The following is an 18,263-nucleotide window of genomic DNA, read 5'->3' on the forward strand; positions in this document are numbered from 1 at the left end:
AATGAACCCCACTTGACTATGATGTATAATCTTTTTAATGTATTGTTATATTAGATTTGCTAGTATTTTGTTTAGGATTTTTGCATGTGTATTCATCAGAGATATTGGTCTGTAGTTTTCTCTTCTTGTATTATCCTTACCAGGTTTTGGTATCAGGGTAATGTTGGTGTCATAAAATGAGTTAGGAAATATTGCCTCTTCTTCAATTTTTTGGAAGAGTTTGAGGATGATATGTATTAAATCATCTTTGAATGTTTGATATAATTCACTTCTGATGCTATCTTGTACTGGACTTTTGCTTTGGAGACGTTGTTTCAATTTCCTTACTGTTGATCAGCCTATTTAGATTTTTTTCAGTTCTTCGTGATTCGGTCTAAGAAAGTTACATATTTCTAAGAACTTGTCCATTTCTTCTAGGTTATTGAATTTGGTGGCATGTAGTCCTTCATAGTATTCTTGTATGATCCTTTGTATTTCTGTGGTATCCGTGGTAACTTCTCCTCTTTCACTTCTGATTTTGTTTATTTGTGTCTTCTTTTATTCCTGTAGTGAATCTAGTCAGGGGTCTGTAATTTTATATACCTTTGCAAAGAACCAACTCTTTCTTGCATTAATTTTTTCTGTTGTCTATTTCATTCAATTTTGCTCTAAATTTTTTATTATTTCCTTCCTTCTGCTGACTTTGGGTTTCATTTGTTCTTCTTTTTCTAGTTCTATCAGATGTAATATTACATATTTGGGATTTTTTGTTTGTTTGTTTCTTGAGATCAGCCTGTAATGATATGTTTCACTCTTAATACTGTTTTCGCAGTGTCCCAATAGTTTTGATAGGATGTATTTTCATTCTCATTCGTTTCTATGTATCTTTTGATCTCTCTTTTTTGTTTCTTCTTTGACCTTGTTGTTCTTCAGTAGCATATTGTTTAATCTTCACGTTTGTGAGTTTTCCCTCCTTTGTTTGCAGTGGATCTCCAATTTCGAAGCATTGTGATCAGAGAATATGCTTAGTGTGGTTTCAATCTTCTTAAATGTGCTGAGGCTAGTTTTGTGTCCCAGCATATGGTCTATCTTTGAGTATGTTCCATGTGCACTAGAAAATAATATATAGTCTATTGTTCTAGGATGAATTGCTCTGTAAATGTCAATTATGTCCATTTGGTCTAATGTGTCATTTAAGACTGATATTTCCTTATTGATTTTTTGTTTGGATGATCTATCGATAACTGTCAATGGGGTATTTAGGTCCTGTACTATAATTGTGTTTTTGTCAGTTTCTCCTTTCAGTTCTGTTAATAGTTGCTTTTTATATTTTAGCACTCCATGATTGGGAGCATATATATTGATAAGTGTTATGTTTTCTTGTTGTATTGTCCCCTTTAACATTACGAAATGTCCATCTCTGTCTCTTGTTGCCTTTTTTAATCCTGAAGTCTGTTTCATCAGATATAAATATGGATATAGCCGTTTTTCTCTGGCTGTCATTTGCTTGGAGTATCGTTTTTCACCCTTTCACTTTGAGTCTATATTTGTCCTTGTAGCTGAGATGTGTCTCTGGGAAGCAGCATATAGTTGGGTTTTGTTTTTTGATCCAGTCTGTTACTCTGTGTCTTTTTATTGATGAGTTCAGTCTATTTACGTTTAGGGTAATTATTGATATATGACGATTTTCTGTAGCCATTTTATCTCTTATTTTTTGGTAGCTCAGTGTCTCCATTGTTTCTTTGCCTTTGTGTTTCTGTCTGTTATTTTAGTTTGGTGGCATTCTATGATTTTTTTCCCCCCATTTCATCTTTTTTAATGTTATGTGTCTCAGTTCTGGATTTTTTGTTTTTTGAGTGATTATCGTTAAATTTATGTAAAATAAAGTTTCATATATGCAATAGTCCTTTTTCTTCAGCATGCATCTGATCTCCATTCCACTTTGCAATTTCAGACTTTTATTCCCTCACCTTTTATGTTTTTGTTGTCACAGATTATCCCTATTTATTGTGTAAGATAATTTCTGAGTTGCAGTAGCAAATTGTCTTCTTTTCCTTTTTTTTTTAATGTTTTTATCTTCTTTACCTTTTATATTTTGCTTAAGTGTATAGTGCCCTATTGTGTGAAGGGGTTGCTATCCTGCTTCTTTCTGTCTGTTAGTAATCTTACTCATAATTTTTTATCCTTCTGTTTCAGGTAGAATAACCTCCTTTAGTAGTTCCTGTAGTGCAGGCCTTGTGGTGGAAAATTTCCTAAGCTTCTGTATACATGGAAAGATCTTTATTCCTCCTTCATAGCTAAAGGATAAGTTTGCTGGATATATTATTCTTGGCTGGTAATTTCTCTCTTTCAATTGTTTGAGTATTTGATTCCACTCCCTCCTGGCTTGTAGAGTTTCTGCTGAAAAATCTGATGATAATCTAATGGCCTTTCCTTTGTAGGTTACTGTCTTTTTTCCCCTGGCTGCCTTGAGGATTCTTTCTTTGTCATAGTTTCATTATAATTAATTTTTCATGGTTTCAATATAAATGTGCCTTGAAGAAGGCCTGTTGGGATTGAGGTAATTAAGTGTTCGGTTTGCTTCTTGGATTTGAGGATCCAGTTCTTTCCATAGTTTTGGGACGTTCTCATCAACTGTTTGTTTGACTAGATTCTCTGTTCCCTTCTCCCTCTCTTCTTCTTCTGGTACACCCATTATTCTTATATTGCTCTTTCTGATGGAGTCAGATAGTTCTTCCTTCCTTCCTTCCTTCCTTCCTTCCTTCCTTCCTTCCTTCCTTCCTTTCTTTTTTAAGTACTAATATATTTATTATGGCATAAAGTAGTATTTTATACATTAACTCAATTTTATAGTAAAAACATTTTATGTACTATTGTAAAGAAACCACCGCACAAATGACTCCAATGTAAAATTGTGTTGTATTTCAACAGTTCGTTGACTTATTTGATACATAAATTGGAAAATATTTTCTCAGTAGAAAATAGTAAAAATGGTAACATTTCCCAGGCTAGCCCAACAATCCCATTTAAACTAAGCAATAGCTGAATTATACATTTATAAATATGGTCTGAATTCTGGGATCCAGGAGAAACTTTAACCCTACTTATTAAAACAGCCGTTTTCCTTACAATTAAGTTGCATAAAGTGAAACATCCAATAATCTTCCCCTTTACCCTTGATATACGCCTGATTATTTTTCTTTAGGCTAATCCACATCAAGGTTTACCTGTTCCTTCCGAAACAACAGGTACCGTGTCCTTTTTATCTGCTTGGTAAAGTACTCATTCCTATCCAAACTGTGAAATGTTTTGGTTGTTATTAACGTATGTTTAGTATTTGAGCAAAAGTAGAATCTAATATGTTGTAATACACAAGACACATGAGTTGTCTGTCTTCCAACAACTTCCCATAAATCCCTGTGGCTTGATGGGAAGCCATGAGGAATAGGAGGAAAAGCATTACACTTGACAAGCTGATCAAGGAATAAAGGCAAGAGGATTTCTGAGAACAGAGAAACAAACATGCAATCAGGATTCAGATAGAAGAGAAGTCCAAACAGAACAAGAACATTGCCTCAAGAATCAGAGTTAAGTTGGCTCTCTGATCCCCTAATACTCCCAGGTGATCAAGAAAGGCAGGTAGGTATAGACTCAACTAAGTGAGAGACATCAGGGCCTAGAAAGATTTGTTATGCAAAATAATATAATGAAAACAAGATAGGCCATGTAGTTTCACTTCTCCCATCATGGCTTATTCCTGAGATTCCCAGTACAGAATTTACAGGAACGAAGGTGAGAAGACAATACCACTCTTAAGCTGCTGCACCATGCAGAAAGTTTCCCAGAGAATATTTGAGTACTCAGAGTTATCTGGCTAGAGGCTATCAGTTTCCTCAAAGCAACAACTTAAAATAACCATAGTTTGTCTTAAAAAAAAAAAGTCTCTAAGCAGCCAAAACCTTTTAATGGAGTAGCAGTCTAATGAAAATAGATTACTATATTGTAGCTACAGGAACTGGGCCTTTGAGAAACTAAATTGGACCATTCTACCTAAAAACCCCAGTTTGCCCATTAGAAATTAACCTCCAGAAACGTTGATTCATTAAGTTTCCACCATTTAAAGAACACTTTATCATATATCTTCCCTTGTTCTCTTTGCTCTCAGCAGACATCAGTGTTTCCTGCTCACATGTAAAAAATATTTTCAGTGAGTTTTTTTAACTCAGCATTGAAAAAAATCTCTGCCCCTGGACTCCTTCCCTTAATTCCTTCTTGGTAAATAATGTTAAACTTCCAATAGGAAGTGGAGTACATCATCAATCCCCATTTATCCAGCCTCCTTCCTTATGAAGAAAGTTATGGGGCCATCTTATACATTTTGGAATTCCTTAAAGACACTTGCTTTCTATTAAAATACTTCATTATGTGTGTATATAGATATATAAAATCCTTGAAGAAGTCACTGAGGCATGAATCACCTTCTATTGAGAAGTTAAAAATGTATCAAAATGCACATAAGGATGGCTAATCTATCTGTTTACTATCAAATGTACCACCACCCTCCAGATCTAGAGTATATGCTGGCATAAACTTACTACATCCCAGTTATGTTTGAAATCTTGCTGCAAAACATCACTCAGTATTAATTCTCAGAAGACATATTATAGGATAGGACCACGGGAGTAATTATTAGGCAGGTGGCCGAGGAATGCCAATTACAGAACTAAACCTGACTTCTCAAAGTACTTCTCCAGAGATTGCTGTATTCCTCATAGGTATTTAAGAACATTATTAAAAGACACTTAATTTTAAAGACAGGTCAGCTTAAAGTGTATAGACAGATACATGCTTGATTTTTCCTTATAATCTATAGAGAATGCATTAGAATGTAATAAATTCATACACCTTTTCAAAAGGAAGACTTGACACAAGTAGCTATCAAGTTATAAATGACAATCATCAGATGAAATCATTTAGATGAGGCTTGTCTCTCTGGAAGAGATGGGGCCTGGGCAAGTGGTCAGGAAGGAAACACGATGTGCTTTTAACTTTGTATGAAAAAAAATGCTCAGTTCTATGTTGCCAAGCACAGTTGTTTTGCCATGTAAATCCTCTACTTCAAATTACTGACCAAATACTTTACTGAAACTCCGCTACTGGCCTTTGTTTTGGGATCTGTTACTTCTGTTGCCACCTCCTGATCGCTGTCCTCTGAAGTTTCTATTTCCTTCCCGCTGGCCCCTGAAGCTTCCATTTCCTCCCTGCTGGCCCCTAAAACCTTGATTGCCGTCCCGCTGTCCTCTGAAGCTTTGGTAGCTTTGCTGTGGTCCTTCCAGCTCTGGTTGCTCCGTGGCCACAGAGAGCTGCCAACGCCATGAATCACGTCATTTTCCCTGTATTTCTGTTATTGTTTCAGTAGCGACGTCAAAGCATCCGCTGCTTTCCTTTGAGAAAGACCTTCACTTTGGACTCGATAACCTCACCCAGTTGCTCCGTAAGTTCTTTCCAAGCATAACTAATGTTGGGCATTTCAGTTGAACACCCCAAGATCATGGTCCCAAAGCCCGCATCTGAGTTGATCAAGGAGCGCTGGTCTACTGATGTGGCCCCTGTAATATGGGCCAGTGCTGCTGCCAGGGCTTCCATGGCCTCTTCTCTATCAGTTTCTCAGCTGACTGTTTAAGGTGACTAATGACAGTGGGAGGCACAGAATGCAAAAGCCTGGTCACATCTTTGCTGGAAGCCGTTATTATCTCTGTTGCAGAAGGAACACCTATTCGTTTAAATTTAATTCTGGCCTTTTGCTCCACTCATGCTAACTGATACTTTTCCCTGTGCTGATAAAAGCAGATGCAAATCCCTGTCCTTCCACCTCTCCCCATTCACCCAGAACGATGAATGTAGGACTCCACATCCTTTGGAGGAGAACTTGATATAACCAGGTCCACCTCAGGCATGTGTAACCCACGCGCAGCAACGTTGGTTACCACCTAAACTCCACAATCACCGTTTCTGAAGCCTTTCAGGGTGATTTCCCGTTGCTTCTGTGGAGTGTCTCCACGTAATGACTCGGCATCCTGCTGTACGGACACATTCTGACACAAGTCCTGGGCTTCTTTCTTGGTTTCACAGATGATAGTTGATAGTGCATCCTTGAAAACCACTGTACACTCGGATCACGTCCCCAATAACTGCTGCTCTTTGAGTCCAGCGGCGCTTGACAGCCAGATGCTGCACAGTGATTGCCGTGTTCTGAGTCTTTTTCCCAGTCAGGTCCACCTGTTCATATGTAGATTTCATGTATTTCTTAGCAACATTATAAACCCAATGAGGGCAAGTTGTACAAAAAAGCAATGTTTGGGGATTGTCCTCTGAATCTTTCTTGTATGCATGGACTGTGTAGAGCGACCAATTTCATCCACCACGTGGCGAGGAGGAGACCAGCGTAATCCTTTGGCCTCTTTCATTTCTTTTAACCCTCAAGTCTCTCTCTTTTCCATCTGCATCATTTCCAGATTTCTATCTTTGATATCACTTATTCTTTCCTCCATCTGGTCAGCTCTATTTCCTAAGCTTGCTATTTCATTCTTCATCTCTTTTATTGAGTTCTTCAGCTCCAGAATTTCTATTTGGTTCCTTGTTAAAATTTCCATCTCTTTGGTAAAATATTCATTTTGTTCATTAATTTTATTTCTGAGTTCAGTTTACTGCCTATCTGAGTTTTCTTACATATCACTGAGTTTTTTCAAAACTGTAATCTTGAATTCTCTGTCATTTAAGTCACATATTTGCAAGTCTTTAAGTTTATTTTCTGAAAACTTTTCATTTTATTTCTGAGCTTCCTTATTCCTTAGCTATTCAGAGTAATTAATGGATTATTTTTTCTTCCTGGGCATCTATGGCAGTGAATTCTGTAGCAGGTTAATATGAAGAAATCTTTCGTTTTCCCGATGTAGCACTGGAGCATTTTATTTTCTCTTGCCCTGTTCCAGCTTCTCGCATGGTGGCGGATTTCCTGGGGAAGAGGGCATCTCCTCTGTGACCAGGTTGCCTTGGTCTCAGGGCACCACGCCTGTGGAGGATGTGATGGGCAGTGGGGTTCTGAGCCCCTGAAATTCCAGCGTTGCCCCTGCAGCCAGATGCAGAGCTGTGCACCTCAGCAGCCCTGGGTGCCCCTGCTGGGATCAGCTCTGAAAGGTTGGTTGTGGGTGCGGGCTGGGAGAGGCAGCTGGGATGTTTGTGGCTTTGTTCTCCTCTGAGTAATGGCGACTACCAAACCACAGCTGCTTTGCCCCTAAAGCTCCTCCCTTGTCACTGGAATTAGCTGCAGTGTAAGCCTGCCACTCAGGAACTGTCTCTTCAGTTCTTAGGGCTGTGCATATTCTGCTCTTTTATCTGACACTGCTACCGTTGTTTATTTGTTGTTGTTGTTGTTGTTGTTGTTGTTTCTGGGGTCTGCTGCTAACACTGTGAGGGTAGAGGAGGCGGCCAGGATCCATGGCTTTGTTTTCTGCCTGGCAGTGAGAGCTGGTAGGCCACAGTTGTAGCTCTCTGTATTCGGTCTTTGCCCTGAGGTCTCTGCCCAGTCGCTAGGTTCAGGCATGTCATATGCCGATCACGCCGGCAGAATTGCTGGGACCACAGACAGTGCACCTCACTCCTCCCGTCTCCCGGGACTGCAGTGAGCTCTGGGCTGCATTGGCAGCCTCCATCTCTGCACTTCTCTCTTTCCTCCTCCCCTGTCCACCCCAGTTCACCCACTTTCAGATATTTTGATGCACAGATCTCTCAGATGTGTTTGTGTGTTGCATAGGGAATCCTTTGTTGAGTTATAGCTATTTAACTTGTAACTTCAAGGGGAGAGATTAAGGGGCATCTCTCAAGCCACCATGTTTCTGACCTTCTATATCTTGTCTATTATGAAATATACTGCAATAAACATGGGCATGCAAATATCTCTTTGATACCCTGCTTTCAATTCCTTTGGATATATACCAAGAAGTAAGATTGTTGAATCATACAGTAATTCTATTTTTAACCTTTTGAGCAACCTCCATACTTTTTTCCAAAGAGGCTCCACCATTTAACATTTCCATCAAAGTATTGTCCTTTTTCATAATAGATTATATTAATTAAGTATTGGATCATGTTAGTAATTATTCAATAGTAATAAACTACCAATAATACAAGGTTATTAGACTAATATTATGGAGCTTTCAGTACTTTGTATTAGTTTGAAACAGGAAATTTAGTAATGTACTGTTTTTCCACTGCCTAAGTTTTATTTTATTTAATTAATTAATTAATTAATTTATTTATTTATTTATTTATTTGATTCATGGATTTGGAGTGTGAGAGCACTGCTTTGCCCATATACTGATCTGAATGAGATTTCCATGTAATCCAAAAGAAATTATAGGCCAAGGAAAATAAAGGCAATTGCTGTTTTCAGGTGGTTCCTTCAGTCTAAAAAAAATTTGATGTGAGCTTCTAGGGTCGAAGCTGACTGATGATAACCCATGAAGTGACCTGGTTTATCTTCTGGCCATCGTGATGCTGACATCCTACCTGGGATCTTGGGATGTAGCATTGAATCCCAGTACAGTGCTTTCCTTCTTACTCAGTTTCCTTTTTAAACCGGTGTTCTGACTCACTCTATAGTCTTCCCTGTTTCAGCTGGTGGAGAAACCTGACCATCTCTCGTTGGATTTTATGTGTGTGTGCGTATGTTGTCAATATGGAAACTTTACCCTAGGTTCCCAGAGGATAAAATGGTTTCATATGTATGAAAACACTTCAACTTCAAATTGATCTGTAGATTTAATGCAATTATTATCAAAATCCAGCAAGGTTTTGTTTACACACAGACTGCTTACTCTAAAATGTATGCAGAAAGGCACAAAACCTAGAATAGATGAAACAGTATTGAAAAAGAACAAAGTTGGAGGAATCACTCTACCTGATTTTAAGTCTCACTACACAGCTGTGGTATCAAGATAATTGACAGAGGGATAAACACAGATCGATGGAACAGAACAGAGAACCCAGAAATAAATCCACACAATATTCTGAACTAAGTACTACAAGCATTTTAATAAACAAAAGCCCCATGTTATCACAAAATTCTATTTTGTATTGATTTCAGCCTCTCTGCCACCTGGATTTTTATTTGTCTGATCTGCCCCAACTTGCAATGCCATCTCCCCTAATCACAGGCTTTTCCTCTTTTCAGAGAAAAAGATGCTGACTGTTCCAACCTGAAATAGTATCTTCTACTTCTAAGCTTAAGAAGACGCATTTAGTATTTCTGCTTCCCATATCAGGTTAGGGGTCTAAAAGGGGAAATAGAAAGATTTTAGCATTCAAGATTAAAACAAAAGGCTAAACTAGAGGAAAATGAGAACTGCAGAGATGTTGCGAGCACCTGGAAGGGCAGTCGCCACATTTCAGTCTCTTCCTGAAAGCCAAGGGGACATTAACCCCTTGGCAGGGCCCTACGTCCCTGCGTGGTACTCGTAACACGAGTGGGGAACAAAGTCCTGACACACAGGTTCAGATAGAGTGAGTAGCAGCTTTATTTTGGAACCAGTGTCCCTCCAGAGGCCAATGCTCTGGTAAGCACAGTAGGTTATACAGAAGAGAATAGAATTTAATAACAAACCAAGTCCCAGAGTCAATCGAGGTGGAGAAGGTCCCTGGTCCAGGAGAGACGACTGGGCCCCCAACGGGGCTGTGGCAAGTTGGTCTTATAAAGGAAGAGCTTCGGAGAGGCCCGGTATTGTGGCTTGCTATGTCGGATAGTGACTCGCTCAGAGCCTCGCAGAGGGTCTTAGCCAAGCGCCCAGTCAGACTACTCACGGCATTGCTCTGGAGTTCTGCTTTTATCCGCTTTTCCTTGGTCTTGTTTACGTCTTAGGTGATAACCAGAAATTGTTTGCCAGGAGTTGTTTATCTCTCAGATGATAACCAGAAGTTGTTTTGGTGAAGGTGTTTATCACTCAATTTTGTTATGCTCAGTTTCATACAAAAACATGTTTTTCACTTCACTCTTGTTAGTCTCACACATGTGTGGCCATAGTCCTGTCCCTACTAGTAAACAGCTTGTTTTGCGAGCCTCGATCCAACATATATAATACATTTTATATGCTCTATACAAGAGATTGTTATGGCCTGATATTCTCTGCTGAGCTTCAAAACTTTTCTGAAAAAAGGTCAGTAAAATAGGCTGTACACTTGCTGAGGGCAGGAACCATTTCTGTCTGATTCGCTGCTGAATGTATTCATTTATTTGGCATATGGATTTGAGTGTTGACCCTACTAGGCCCTGGGACCAAAAAGGCAAACAAAAATCAGACATGATGCTTCAACTTCTGTGTCCCCACCACACCATCTCGTTTTCAAATCAATATCTTTGGGAAGTATTTGTTGACAGATTAATTGAATGGCCACACTGAGGTTATAGAAGGAGGGAAACAAACAGGAATCACACCATAGACACTGAAAAAGATCACTTAATACAGTATTTTGCACATAACATTTGTCTAGCTTTGTCTTCCTAGATGCCTAACATCCATGTGTCAGCCAAAGCTTCTTTTTCATGTAAAAGCAGGTCTGTGGCTACTGAACTGTCCCAGCCTGAAGGGGCAGGTCCCCAGTATAATGGCAATATGAATAAAGCAGAACAATTTCTCCTCCTTGTGGTTCCCATGTGGTTTTACACTTACTACTTCCTGAACAATCTCCTCACTAGTAAGGGCCACATCTTCACTGTACACACCCTGTAGCTAACTCTAAAATGCACAAGTGCACTGAAGAATGCCAATGGTGGCAGTGTAATGCCTCAGGACACACCAGATAGAATTATAAACATTTAAATATATCAGAGCAGCACCAGCCTGAACATCTCTGGTGAGTGCACTCATAGCTGATAAGGACGTGGCGATTAGCTTCCTTAGAAATACTTGTTCTTAGAATTCCTTGGTTGTCCTAATGGCATCTTACATAGGAAGACTTGCAAAAACATACATCTTTGGTCAGCCATCTTATAAAAGCATATTTTGGATTGCCAATGAAGAGATTATGAATAAGTATGTGTAAACTCATAAACAATACTAAAAAAAATAGTTTTAAAAGTCCATGTTTTGGTAGGGTGACCAGCTAAAATACAGGATCCTTTGTTAAATATGAATTTCAAATAAACAGTGAGAAATGTTTTGGTATTAGTATGTCCCATGCAATATATGGGACATACTTATATTAAAACACTAATTGTCATTTTTCTGTTTGGGGGCTAGAGGTGGAAATGAGGTGTGGCTGCAATTGGGCACAGATAATCTTTTTGGGGCGATGAGAATGTTCTAAAATTGGATTGTGGAGGTTCTGTAAGTTTAACTGCAAAAACTAAAAATCATTAAATTTTACACTTCAAATACGTGAATTGTATGGTATGCAAAGTATACTTTACAGAAGCTATTAGAAAATGCCCATGTTTTATTTTAGATGACCCCATGTTAACAGATTTGTACTTGATGGATGAGTTCTATCTTTCTTGTAATATGGTTTTGATCAGCAAATGGGGTGATAAAAAAAATGGAAGGATTTTGTAATTGCTAGAGCCCTGCACAAGCACAAAGTAGCATAAGAATATTTCTCTTATTAATGCAGTGTTTCATTTCATTATTGTATTTTGCTATTAAAATTAGCTCCTTTGTAATAAACTTTTGCTAGACATTATTCTCTGTATTTTTGCCAATGGGAGAACTGGACTTCAGATATTGAATAGTTCAAAGTCACATCTTGACAAAGATAGGGTCATCCCACCAGAGGTCATAAGAACCCTAGCACAGTGTTGTTTCAAAACATCATGTGTAATTAATAAACAAAATAGTTATACTTATGCTTTTCCACCTGTCTTTTAAGTTTGGACTATAATTAAAATGTCTGGATGGAGATAAAAGCACCAAGGTAAGGTTGTGTCAAAATGACTGTGGACAGATCTTTTATGATGGCCACCACGCCTTTCCTTTAATCATTCGACAGTGATGAATTGCCTGCTGAGACTGCATGTGCTAGAGACGTAGTGGTAATGAACATGGAAAACACTGCCCCTGTTTTCATAGAACCCCAATAAGAGGGGAATTCTAGAAATTTCATTTTTTCCATTTTGATCTATATTATTTGTTTTTGCCTCTATACAGCTATTCATTAGCTTAAAGCGCAAGTTAGAGAGTTTTTTAAATTCTCAATTACATAAGAATTACCAATTGTTCTCTAACAGGAAATCAATAACTATAGACTCCTCCAGTCTCTTACATTTACATATGCAGTTTCCCAACGCATTGTTGTTGTAAAAGTTAATATTTTTCAATGTGTCTGATTAAATATAACCCCAAAGCATTGTGGGATTGGAGCAGTGCTCCAAAGGGAATATTGGATTTTATTCTGTACAACTCAGTGGAAAAAATCAGGAAGCAGTAACTTCCTGCAGGGCCCCACAGAGTGATTTAACATTATCTGAGTGGCAGTTAGACTTGGGATCTCTGAACTGATGTGATAGGAAGTTAAAAGATCTCCAGTAGCAACTGACAAAACAATTATTATAATTTACCTTCATGAGACAAAGGAGAAATCAAACTCCCGAAAGAGTGGAAAATTTCTCCCAAGTAGACATTTATTATAATTATTATTTTTATTGCTACTCTTGGTATTTCTAATAGTTAATGTTGTTGCCATGGAGTTTAAAACCAACTGGTGGCATTGATTGACATGAAGATGAATGTTCTTAATATAAGAACACACACTGAATGAATGCTTTTTCGTGGAGAAATCTGACTGGGGCAGAAGTTACAGCTTTTCTGTTCTAATGCACTTTCAAGTGTTGTGTTTTCCAATTGCTCTATAAATTTAAAAACTTCCTAAGTAATCAATATATTCTTCTACAATAGTCTTACATTTTCTAGTTTTTTTTTTCTTTTTAATTTGAAACTAATATTAATACATGCTATTTAGTGTTGGCATCTTCCGAATATTGTTCAGGGTGGTATTTCTCCTGTAGGAATCCAGCATTATTTGATGGAAGTTATTTAGAAAATGACCTCACAAATTCTCATGATATTCCTTTCTTGGTATGATTTAGACAGACTCCAATCATCAGTGTTTACTGGCATTCAGAGCTTAGCTTTAATTACAGTAACCCCTGGGCATTTATGGATTTACAATTTACCGTTATGGTTTTAACTTCAAAGGTAGCTGATGTGAAAATTTGCATAAACTTACACCGCACAGATTCAGGCTGGTGGATAGGAATGTGTCAGGTTTCTGAGTGCACCTTGCCGTTGGCCTGGAATCCACATCTCTAGTTTTTGGTTTTTTTTTTATCTCCACTACTGTGAAATGACACAACTTTCTTCCTTTTTGAAAAAAGGGACCCCAAAGGAAAGTCACATGCTAGTCCTGGAACTGCAAGTAAAAAGAAAGTGAGGAAGTTTTGTGTAGAATTTGTTCTGCATGAAGTAAAAAGTTCAACATTGGCTCAATTCTATCATAAAAACTAATATCCACTAGTCATGAGTAAAAGAAAACAAGAAATCAATATATTTATTTGAGGGGGAGAAAAATTTCAATGCTTATATAAATAACTTCAGTGCTATCTGATTGGTCACGTAAATATTTCAGTTATATTTCACTCTATTTTATGCTATAGTGATATTCAGACATTTGAGTCTTGAAATATATTTTGCTTGAAGGTCATGACACTATTATACATATAATTTTGTAATTTGTTTAATTACTGTTTTATTTTTCTTGCATGCATGTTTATTTAAGTAAAACAAATCAGAAGAAAAGACAAAAAATTCCTTAGAGGGTAGACATTATGATGTAGGTCACCAAGGCGATGAGGTAAGTTAGTGATATTTATTGAGGATGTAAGAAAGTAATAAGCCAGTGTCTGCTGTAATATGTTTGGCTTCTGATATAACACTCTCAAGTTAAAGTTTGGATATCTCAACAAATTCCTCAAAAGAAACATCCATTATAGCTCAATAACCCCTCATATATTTTTGCATTCTCTTCTCCCAAGCTCCCAGTTTTTCCTGTACAGAGAATAAGAACCACTCAGAAATGATGGTGCTTATGCATACCTCTTGGTGTGCAGGAGGGAATTCTCAATGAAACTAAATTATTAAAGGAGCTCTTGTATTAGTTTCCTGGGGTTACTGTAACAGAGTACCAAAAATTGGGTGGCTTAAAATAACATAAATTTATTGTCCCACAATTCTGAAAGCTAGAAGTCTGAAACCAAACTTCTAGCAAGCAAATTATACTCTCCGATGAGCAGGGGAAAATCCTTCCTTGCCTCTTCTAGCTTCTGGTGTTTGCCTGTAAACCGTGGAGTTCCTTGGCAATGCTCTTGTCACATTGCCATCTTCTCCTTGTGTATCTTCACATTGTCTTCCCCTCGTATATTGAGTATTACAATTAATAGTTTTTTCCTTCCTTAAAATGTGCATACATTTTTTTGGCACCCTCTATATAGAGACAAATACAGAACCCTGTAATGCTATAATGGTGCATAAATCACTTTAGAAGTTAAAAGACGAAAGTCTAAAAATAACTATAAAATATGCTAATGGATACACAGTATGAAAAGCAATAATAGACAAATGAGACTACATCAAACTAAAAAGCTTCTGCAAAGGAAACAGTCAACAGAGTGAAAAGGCAATCTATGGAACAGGAGAAAATATTTGCAAACCATATATCTGATAAGGGGTCAATATCCAAAATATGTAAGGAACTCATGCACCTCAATAGCAGAATCATAATTACCTGATAAAAAAAAGTGGACAAAGAACTTCAATAGACAGTTTTCCAAAGAAGACGTACAATTGGCCGATAGACATATGAAAAGATGCTTGACATCATTAATTATCAGCAAAATGCAGATCAAAACCACGAGATGTTACCTTACACCTGTTAGGATGACTATCATAAAAAAAAGAAAAGAAAAGGAAATAACAAGTGTTGACAAGGAAGTGGAGATGTCAGAACCCTTTTGCACCATTGGTAGGAATCTGAAGTACTACAACCACTGTGAAAAACGGTATGAGGTTTTCACAAAATTAAAAAATAAAAATACCATATGATCTGGCAATCTCACTTCTGGGTGTTTATCCAAATGAATTAAAATCAGGATCTTGAACAGATATTAGCACTCTCGTGTTTAATAGAGCATTATTTACAATAGCCAAGATGTGGAAACAACCTAAATGTCCACTGATGGAAGAATTGTGCTATATATACAATGAAATATTATTCAGCCATAAAAAAGAAGGAAAGCCTGTTGTAATTTTCAGAGTCCTTCAGAGAAACAGGACCAAAGAGACATTATAAGGAATTGGCTCATGCAATTATGGAGGCTAAGAAGTCCCAAGATCTGCATTCAACAAGATAGAAAACCAGGAGCACCATGTATCTACTTCCAGTAGGAATTTGAAGGCCTAAGAACTAGGGGAGCCAATGGCGTAAATGCCAGTCTGAAAGCAGGCAGGCTCAAGATACAAGAAGAGCCAATTATTTTAGTTTGAATCTGAGGGCAGTTTAAGCAGCTAGACAGGAGATGTTCCCTCTTACTCAGCCTTTTCGTTTTGTTCAGGTCTTCGGGTGATTAAATGAGTCCCATCCAAATTAGGGAAGACTCTCTGCTTTACTCAGTCTAACAATTCAAATGTTGATACATTCCAGAAACATCCTCACAGACACATCCGGTCAAGTTGACCCAAAAAAATTAACCCTCATCCCTGTCATATGCTACAACATTGATGAATCTTGAGCACATTATGCTTAGTGGAATAAGCCAGTCACAGAAGGACAAATACTTCATGGTTCCACTTATCTGAGGTATCTAAAGTAGTCGGTCATTGAATAAGAAAGTAGACTGGTGGTTGCCAGGGGTTGGGGAAGAGGAATGAGAAGTTGCTGTTCAATGGGTATAAAGTTTTAGTCACGCAGGACGCAAAAGTTCTAGAGATCTGCTGTTCAATGTTGTGTCTACAGTTAACAATACTGTACAATACACTTAAAAATGTGTTAAGAGGGTAGATCTCATGTTATATGTTTTTTACCATATATTTTTTTAAAGAAGTCTTATGAATCATTGACAAAAATTAAAGTAAAGGCCATTGAACCACCTTTCAAAAATCTGCAAAGACCCTATTTCCAAATAAGGTCACATTCTGAGGCAGTAAGGGTTAGGATTTCATTGTTTGTGTGTTGTTGTTTTTTTGTTGTTTTTGGTCTTTTTTTTTTGTTTTTTTTTAAGATGGGGGAGGACACACAATTCAATCTATAACAAGTACAATTTGTCACTTTTTATTCAAAAAAAACCACACGTTATTAAGGCAACTGTTACAGATTGAATTATGTCCCCCCAAAATTCATATATTGAAACTCTAACGGCCAAAGTTACTGTATTTGGATATGGGTCCTTTAAGGAGGTACTGAAGGTTACCTGAGGTCATACGATTAAGGCCTTAGTCCTATAGGACTGGTGTCCCTTTAAGAAAAGGGAAAGATGTGGTTGTTCTGTAGTTTAATTGTAATTTTGAAGTGATCATGAGAGGAATCAAGCACAGTGTTTACCTACTCAGCTATCCTGACCAGAAATCCCAATTTGGAGCCTTTTAATTGTTTTTTTTGTTGTTGTTGTTTTTTTTTTATCATTTCTTTTTTGAATTCTGCTAATGTTAGCAACTTCTCAAAAAAATATCCTACATTTACTAGGGCTCTAGGTTTGCAGACACAAACTATTCATTGTTTTGGGTGTCGAGCAAATCAACTGCAAAGGAAAAAAGTAAAATATGATAAAAGAGTTTTCCTTTTTCTCACACTCAAAGTGATAGAGATTAAAGAGAGGTAAAAAGTGACAATTTGAATGAAATGCCAGAATGTCTATAACTTTCACCTTACTCATGATCTCTAATTTATAGCCCAATATTTGAACATTAGTATAATGATTTCCAATTATTCTCTTAGCATTCTTAGTTTCAACCTCTTGCTGAAACTAATTTTAAGTATTTCCCCACATATAATATGGGTATTAGTTTTGCAGTGTGTGAAGTAGAATTTTAAAGATGTTCTTTCAAGATTCCCATTCCCTAGTTGTCTAATCAAACATTAATCTAGGCACTGCTGTAAAGAAACTTTTGCAGATACAATTAAGTTTACTAATCAGATGAGCTAAAATGGAGGAGATTATTCTGGATTATCTCACTGTGCCCCATCTAATCATGTGAACCCTTAATAAGTAGAATAGGAAGGAACGAGAGTCAGTCAGAGAGAGGATGAGGCCAGAATGATGAGGCAGAAGGACACAGAAACCTTGACAAGAACTCAACGACCATTGCTGGCTTTGAAGGGGGTCATGTGCCAGGAAGGTAGGCAGCCTTAAGAGCAATTCCTAGCTGACCATCAGCAAGAAATCGGGGGCCTGAGTCCTACAACTTCAAGGAACTGGATTCTGCCAACAACCTGAATGAACCTCAAAGCAGATTCAACTCCAGACCTGTCAAAAAGGAAGGCAGGCCTGCTAACACCTTGATTTTGGCCTTATTGAACCGGGAGCAGAGAACTACCTGACTGCTGTGACCAGCCTGTGATGTATAGAACTTTGAGATAATACATAGGTGTTGTCTTAAGCTGCTCCATTTGTGGTGTTTGTTATAGCAGCTATAGAAAACTAACACAGGCAGTCGTAATTATAGAACATCTTTTTCAATGCCATAGTATATTTTTTCATACATTTAATATTTTGTAATATACATTATTGCAAATTACAATCTTAATTTCACAACATTCATGAATTCGGGATATGACAAGAAGAAAAAATAAGCCAAAAAAAATCACAACATAATAAAAATAAAGAAAACTATTCTGCTTTGTGAAAATTACCATTAATACAATGAAAAAGCAAGCCACATATTGGGAGATAATATTCACAATATATGTATCAACAAAAGACTGAATTCACAATGCGTAAAAAAACCTATCAATTCAATAAAGTGAATCAACACAATAAAAAAATGGGCAAAAGATTTGAATAGACCACAAATGAAGATATATGAGTGGTCAAGAAGCACAGTGAAAAATGCTTAATATTATTAGTCACCAGGGAAAGGAAAATTGAAACCACAATGAAATACCACTTATTCAAGTATACACTCAATCAAATCACTAAAAACAAACAAATAAGACGCCAAATGCTGGCAAAGATGGGAGCTCCCATA

The 18,263-nt window shown here is 37.4% G+C and overlaps 1 long non-coding RNA gene and 1 pseudogene across 1 annotated transcript in view; one reads left to right on the forward strand and one right to left on the reverse strand.

The window, feature by feature from the left end:
* Positions 1–18,263, forward strand: part of LOC141571071 (uncharacterized) — a 188,200-nt gene that overhangs the window by 160,756 nt on the left and 9,181 nt on the right. The gene's annotated exons all lie outside the window — the stretch shown is intronic.
* LOC109449812 (nucleolar RNA helicase 2 pseudogene) lies at positions 5,103–6,390 on the reverse strand (annotated as a pseudogene).

Source organism: Rhinolophus sinicus, chromosome 16 (assembly GCF_057876585.1).
Source record: "Rhinolophus sinicus isolate RSI-liver-muscle chromosome 16, RSI-T2T, whole genome shotgun sequence".
In the NCBI taxonomy this organism is placed as follows: Eukaryota; Metazoa; Chordata; class Mammalia; order Chiroptera; family Rhinolophidae; genus Rhinolophus; species Rhinolophus sinicus.